This window comes from Littorina saxatilis, linkage group LG12 (assembly GCF_037325665.1).
Source record: "Littorina saxatilis isolate snail1 linkage group LG12, US_GU_Lsax_2.0, whole genome shotgun sequence".
Lineage (NCBI taxonomy): Eukaryota > Metazoa > Mollusca > Gastropoda > Littorinimorpha > Littorinidae > Littorina > Littorina saxatilis.
Genome location: NC_090256.1, coordinates 54,120,132 through 54,127,154, shown reverse-complemented (window position 1 = coordinate 54,127,154; position 7,023 = coordinate 54,120,132).

Sequence of the window (7,023 nt, the reverse complement as noted above, 5' to 3'; positions counted from 1 at the left end):
TTGTTTCACGGTATCTTTTCATTATAATCGTTGTTATAAAGTCTTAAGGGCTGTACACAATGATATTGTTGATGTTCTTGCTCTTGCTTGTGAATATGTTTGCATGATAATGCCATGAACGTGAATATTGAATCACTTCTTCGCCTATGTATTTCAATATATTTTTTCTCACTACACGTAATTGCCGACAGCGTTTCCTTTGTTTTTTCTACCATAGAGATCGTTCGCATGATAGCAATAATTATGTATGTAGGTCACATGGCTATGAAAGTGAGTTGATGGGAAGACGTCACATGTGACAGAGACGCCTAATAACTATGCAGAGAGATAACCAATCACTGTTCGCCACTATTGTTTGAATGCCCCGCAGGGATCGCGTGAAGCTAACGGACTGCTGATAAGTTGAGGGAGCGCATTCAGTCGAGAGATGGCGCCAGTCTTTCTCTTTACCTTTGTGCGATCTTTATCTCTGAGTCATTTGTTCGCCTTCTTTTGCCTTTTTCTTCGTTTTTTTGAGTGTTATATTCTTTTCTTTTGTTCTTTTGACAGTGATTTCTTTTTCAGTTCGCCAGATTAAAGAAAGACAGACAGATTAATGGCGACCACGGAAAATGGGGAAAGAGAGTAGACGTTACCACCCCCCACCCCGCCCCGCCCCTGTTCGCTAGTGTGTGTGTGTGTGTGTGCGTGTGTGTGTGTGTGTGTGTGTGTGTGTGTGTGTGTGTGTGTGTTTGTCTGTGTTTCAAGTTGTGCAGAGTGGAATTGTATGTTAACTAAATTAGTTCAGATGATTAACACTGATATCCCTTACCAAATTAATTCAACGAAAATATCCCATTGGGGGCACTCTGCACAGACACTAGCCCGGTCAGTGAGATTTGGTATGGGTTCAATTTGAAGAATGGCCTCTCCTTGAATAAAGTATACCCAATACCAAATAAAAATAACACACACAAAAATATCCCACGTGAAAGCCAAAACTTATCTGTAGTGGCTGACACGATGAGTGACATGAGAAGGAAGGGGACTTTTTAGAAAGGTATTATTCATGTTGTTCATCAGTGCCCTGGGTCAAACATTCCTTTACGGCATACCACTTAGACATAAGACATAATAAGATGTTTGATGGGTTGTTGACAGACCAGCTTATTTGTCGGTCCGAGGGGGAGCATATCGTCTTTTGTTTCATATTTATTGACCAAGGCCGAAGGCCTGCCTCTGACAACAAACCACCAAACATCGTTTTTGTCATCAAGTTGGTAGTGAGAAAATAAGTGCACAATCAACACAGGGAGCCATGCTTTGAAACACGAGTTCCGTTTTGATAACCACTGGCAATCAAAGCTGGCGTGTGAAAGCAACTTTCTGTGTTTTTGAGTTCATAAAATGTTGGGATGAATATGTCAGGTTTGAGGATGCACAGTTCTGTAGGTTCATCTCGGTATTCCACCCCCTCGGCTTTCAGTTGTAAATATTAAGCTTAGTGATCGAATGTGGAAGCTACGTTTGGTCAAAGGTCACAGAAGATTTGCGTCGTGCAGCGAAGGAAAGAATCGAGATCTTGTTTCCTACTCAGTGCCTCTTTGTTTTTCATTAGACCTGTCATTCTGCTTGCTCGGCTTTGTTAGATGTTTGCATATCTTGTTGCTATGTTCTTTGCTTTTATTATTATTTCTTATTTGCGCTTCGTTTATCGATACAACGTCTTGTGCACGGGTCAAAATCTGTGTGTCAGGGGTCAATTGGTTTGACTTGAATTTGACGTTCGTTTTTTCTCCGAACGTCTGTGTATCGAAACACAGATACACGCACTCCATGACTTTGTAAGAAGACAAAACATATCATATGGGTAGGTTTCATTTGTTTGTGATGAATTTATGACCTTTCATGAAGTAATTTTGTTTTTTGTTTACTTTTGCCAGTTTGCCAGTTCGTGTTTGGAACTTTGCAAAGCAATGTCGTGTCGTCTGTTTAGGTCTGGGGAAACGCCAATGAAAAGAGCCGAAGAATCCCCGAGCGTTTCTATTGGGTTTGCTTTTGATTATCCATGTATAACCTGCTTCCTGCAACTATGGTAACCGGGGATTTATTGCATGGGGAACATGAGATTTATTTCCCATGTGCTTGTGAATGAAAACTCGTGAAAATGATGACAAAAGATTTTATTTCAACCACGTGCATTACACAGGATTATATCTTGGTTTGAGTTCATTCAATACATAGTACATTCAAACACAACAACCAAACAGAGTGCTAACAGAACCCCCCCCCCCCCCCCCCCCCCACACACACACACAGACACTGGCACACGGAGAGATGATGCTTCTTGTCCGAGTATTCATAAGCCGAACTTTAGGCGGGGCTGTGTCGGATACAAACTCGCACTGGACCATTTAAAACACACACACACACACACACACACTCTACATTATATCGCGTTCACATCTTGTCCACTTCACATAACTGCTGTGATTCACCTGTCACCAAAACGTTGTGGCTTCTTATAATAATAGTTTCATATAACATATTTGCTTGTTGGCTTAAAAAAAACCATAAGTGGGTCAGCATCAAAAGGAATAAGCGCTTTTTAATCGGTCTAGTCTTCTGCGCCTTTCTCACGGTTGACGACTAACTTTGTTGGCTTTTGAAAGGTGCAATACAAAAGAGTTTTATTCATCTTAGGACTCACGGCAAAACATCTGGGTTGAAGGGATTCACTCTTTCACACAAGTACAATATCCAAGTTCACAATATTCCCAGCAAAGGAAAGTGTCAGCCCGTGGGCGTGTCACAGGCGTTTGAGTCAGTGAAAAACAAACCCGATCCTCTTTGTGTTAGCCATTTCTGTTTCGTTGTAAATGGGTTATTCTCCGGAGCTGTGTACCATTTTGTGACATGCATTTTCAGTCCTTTAAATGGTTAAAACGTATATGAAATGGCAACTAGAATGTATTCTTATTATTTTTTCCAGTAATACTCCAGTTAAATAATGATACAGACATGCAGCAAAAAACGTATATAATTATTTGTGTCTTCCTTTATTTTAATTGTTAGTATTCAAATCCACCTTTGGTTTCCAAGTTACGATGGTGATGTACTTTGACACCCCTGTAATTCACCGAACGTAGAAAAACAAAATGTGCAAATATTTCTAATTTTTTCACTGCAGGCCAAGGATATGTATGGAACCAGTATTTATCAATGAAATGTATTTGTATGGTTGAAATGTCTAATTAAAGTACAGAAATATCACCTTCGTAACGATGGTTTCCACTGGTACACAGCTCTCGAGAATAACCCGAATCTTTTTAGGATAGTAGCTTCCGGGTATCCACTCTTCTGCTTGCCCATACACGCCGAGGGGCGCCTGACCCCAGATGATGTAAAGGTTTATTTCGAAGCTAATGTAAATTAATAAACAAATAAATAGAGAAATCTACAGATAAATAGGCAACTACATGAATTTTTGAATATATTAATAAATGAATGAGTGAATGAATACATAAATAAATAACAAAACAAATGTATGTACAAAGAACTAAAGCAAAATGGAAAAACTAAACAAACTACGAACGAAAGAACAACAAATGCATGTGTGTGTGTGTGTGTGTGTGTGTGTGTGTGTGTGTGTGTGTGTGTGTGTGTGTGTGTGTGTGTGTATGTGTGTGTGTGTGTGTGTGTGTGTGTTTAAGATATATACATTATTGATCAATAAAACATATAATGACGATATCTTATGTACTTCATAACTAGCGGTATACTTCGCATAAGGTTCTCGACTGGTTTAATGTGACTCACAATGTGACCCACGACCAAGCACTTCAATAATCGACGTATGAATAATCTGCAATATGGATGAAGATACCACTTCCTGTTAAGAGCACCGGATAGGAGCAATATCAAGGTATTCCACTTCTGGGGCCAAGGTAATAAATCCTCTAATGTAATTGTTCTTTGACTCATGACCCAAACACTTGGAGCACACTCGAGCAAGTCACATTCCCCGTCGCGATATAACCTTGAACGGTTGAAACGACGTTAAACACCAAATAAAGAAAGAAAGAAAGTCACATTCGTCATTCGTTCCAGTTCAGGCACAGAATGTGCTATATGCAGCTCTTACACTGTGCCGAAATGCCCTTGCGGGTAGAATTCGCCAATAATTCGTAAATGTTCTTAACCATTCGTCACCATTCGTCTATTGTTGCGAACATTAGCAATATGCTCCTAATATTCGCAAGGAAGGCATATTCTTCACTTTTTCCCAACGTACTCGGGAAAATTCGCAAGCCATTCGTAATCATCGCTATGTATTCGTAGCGCTCGCAAGGCATTCGCAACCATTCGTTCGGTCTTGTCCTTGCGAACATCTTGCGAATGGTTGCGAATTCATTACGAACAATGCGAATTGCGTAATCGCTTTATTCGTAACGTGTTTGCAAGCACGCGCAACACTCGCAAGACCACTCGCAACATTCGTAATAAATTCGCAAACAAATCGTACATGGATTCGTATGCATTCGCAATAATCGGTAGAAATTCGCAAGCACTCGCAACCATTCGTAAGACATTCGCAAGGATTCGTTAGGCTTCAAATGTTCTTTTTTTATTCCTGTCCATTTGTCTCTTTTTTTTGCCGAATACAATATTTTCATAATCGCAAGGATATTCGTCACAGTGTGAGAGTAGCATTACGATGGGTTCCAACAAAGTTGGATGTTTTTCGTTCTCTTTACACAAGACCGTTGCTGGAGTCTGTACAATTTTGTCAATGCAGGCTGCATGCTTACAAAGAAGCTGTTTCCTTCAGAAAAAGTCCTCTCGAACTAGGAATTTCATATAAAATGCGTTTTATATCCTCGCAAGAAGTTGAGCAGTATATAAAGATACCTGAATTACGTAGAAAGGAAAAGACACCGAGAGAAACCAAGACATTGTCACCTGTCCCCCCTTGGTGTTCTTCAAGTACAGTTGAACCTTTGCATAACGACCGGTCAATAGTGGTCGTACAGGACAGGTCACGTGGTCGCTGTTAAAAGGGGACTGTGGGACAAAAAACGCATCGTGGATCTTTTGGGTGGTCGTAATGTTCACAAAGGCAGGTTCGAAAAAAGTGTTTTACCCTTTTCAATTATGCTTTTAAGCAAGCAGTAGTACATTTGTGTGCATGTGATCAAGATTCTGATGCGTAAGCCGGACAGACAATTGATCATTAAGACAGAGAATTGTGATAAGAAATGCCCAGGTACATGAAAAAATATGAAGATAAGTGCACTCAAAAGTCTCTTTAAGCTCTGTACTTGAAGTACCTCGACCAGTTTGCTGTGGGTTTAGCATGTCTCTAGCCTCTTGCATATAGTCTTGAAGCAGTTTTACAGCTTGGGAGTCAAGGTTAAGGTCTTGAAATAAACAGGGACAGACAATTAATTATTCCTGAATACAGAGAAGTATCGGCGGAAATTGAGTTCCCGGGCAACTATAAGATTAGAAAACAATCAAATCAGTGCGACCAAGAGCTTCTTGCTAGCTGTGCACTTGAAATACCTCGGTCAGTCAATTCTGGGTATCGGTTGTTCCTTGTTTCCAAGCCGGTAATCTTGAAGTAGCTTTAACATTTCACAAGCGCTGAGGCAATTAACTATTACTGAATATCGGAAAGAATCGGCGGAAATTGAATTCCCGGACAAATATAAGATTAGAAAACAAAGAAATCAGTGCACTCAATAGCCTCTTGATAGCTGTGGACTTGAAATACAATGGACCCCCCCCCCCCCCCCCATTTTCAGACCCCCCAATGTCAGACTTCCCCCCTTTTATTTGTTTTAAGACCTTGTTTTTTCAGGCTTTCTGTTCATAACTTCTGTAAATGTACCTCCATTTTAAGACTCCCTCCTTTTTAAGACCTGATTTTCTCAGATTTGTTGAGGTCTCAAAAGGGGGGTTCCACTGTACCTCCTCGGTGTTTTCTGGGTATGGCTAGCCGCTACTCTTGAAGTCGCTTCAACATTTCACAGTAGCTGAGGTCTTGGAACGTGAGGAGACACTGAATTCAATATTAAGAGAGAAAAATATCAGTGGACATTTCCTGGGTACAAAACTCGGTGCAATCAAGAGTCTCTTGATAGCTTTGCACCTGAAATACCCCGGCCAGTCCATTCTGGGTATATACTTAAAGTTTTACTTACCTGCCACTAACTCGGCCAAGGGCTGTAGAGCTCGACTCCCGCGCAGAGCAAATAAAGGCACAGTCCTTCCCGAGAAAACAGTTCAACTCATCATCTCAGATTGTTTGTTTGCTTAACGCCCAGCCGACCACGAAGGGCCATATCAGGGCGGTGCTGCTTTGACATATAACGTGCGCCACACACAAGACAGAAGTCGCAGCACAGGCTTCGTGTCTCACCCAGTCACATTATTCTGACACCGGACCAACCAGTCCTGGCACTAACACCATAATGCCAGACGCCAGGCGGAGCAGCCACTAGATTACCAATTTTAAAGTCTTAGGTATGACCCGGCCGGGGTTCGAACCCAAGACCTCCCGTGCCGGTATTTATCATCTCAGATCTGGCCTGGCGTTTACATGCATGGGAAAAAGACCAGATAATTATCATTCCACTTGGGCACATGATGACATTCAACAGCCTGACTGCATGTCTTGTGCAGGATGGGAATTTGTTGATGTATTAATTTCACAGATTGTTGGGTTTTTTTTCGAAATGAATTCATTAAGAAAATGTCATTGTGCAGAAAAAGCAGTCAGTCTGTTTAGTTTTGGAATGTGTCCAAGTGGAGGGATGTCCTGAGCTATCTCATGTCAACACTTGGTCACATAATTATATGTATGACACGACGAGGTGAATTGTTATGCTAATCAAGTACTTTTGTCCCCAGCTCTAGTGACTATTTGGGACACAAGGTGTTAATACGCGGAGTTGTTTGCACGGCAAGGCCTTATAGCCTTTAAAAAGATAGTCAGCCAAGCAAGCTGTCAAAAACTGGGCCTCTACAGAGAAAGTCAGC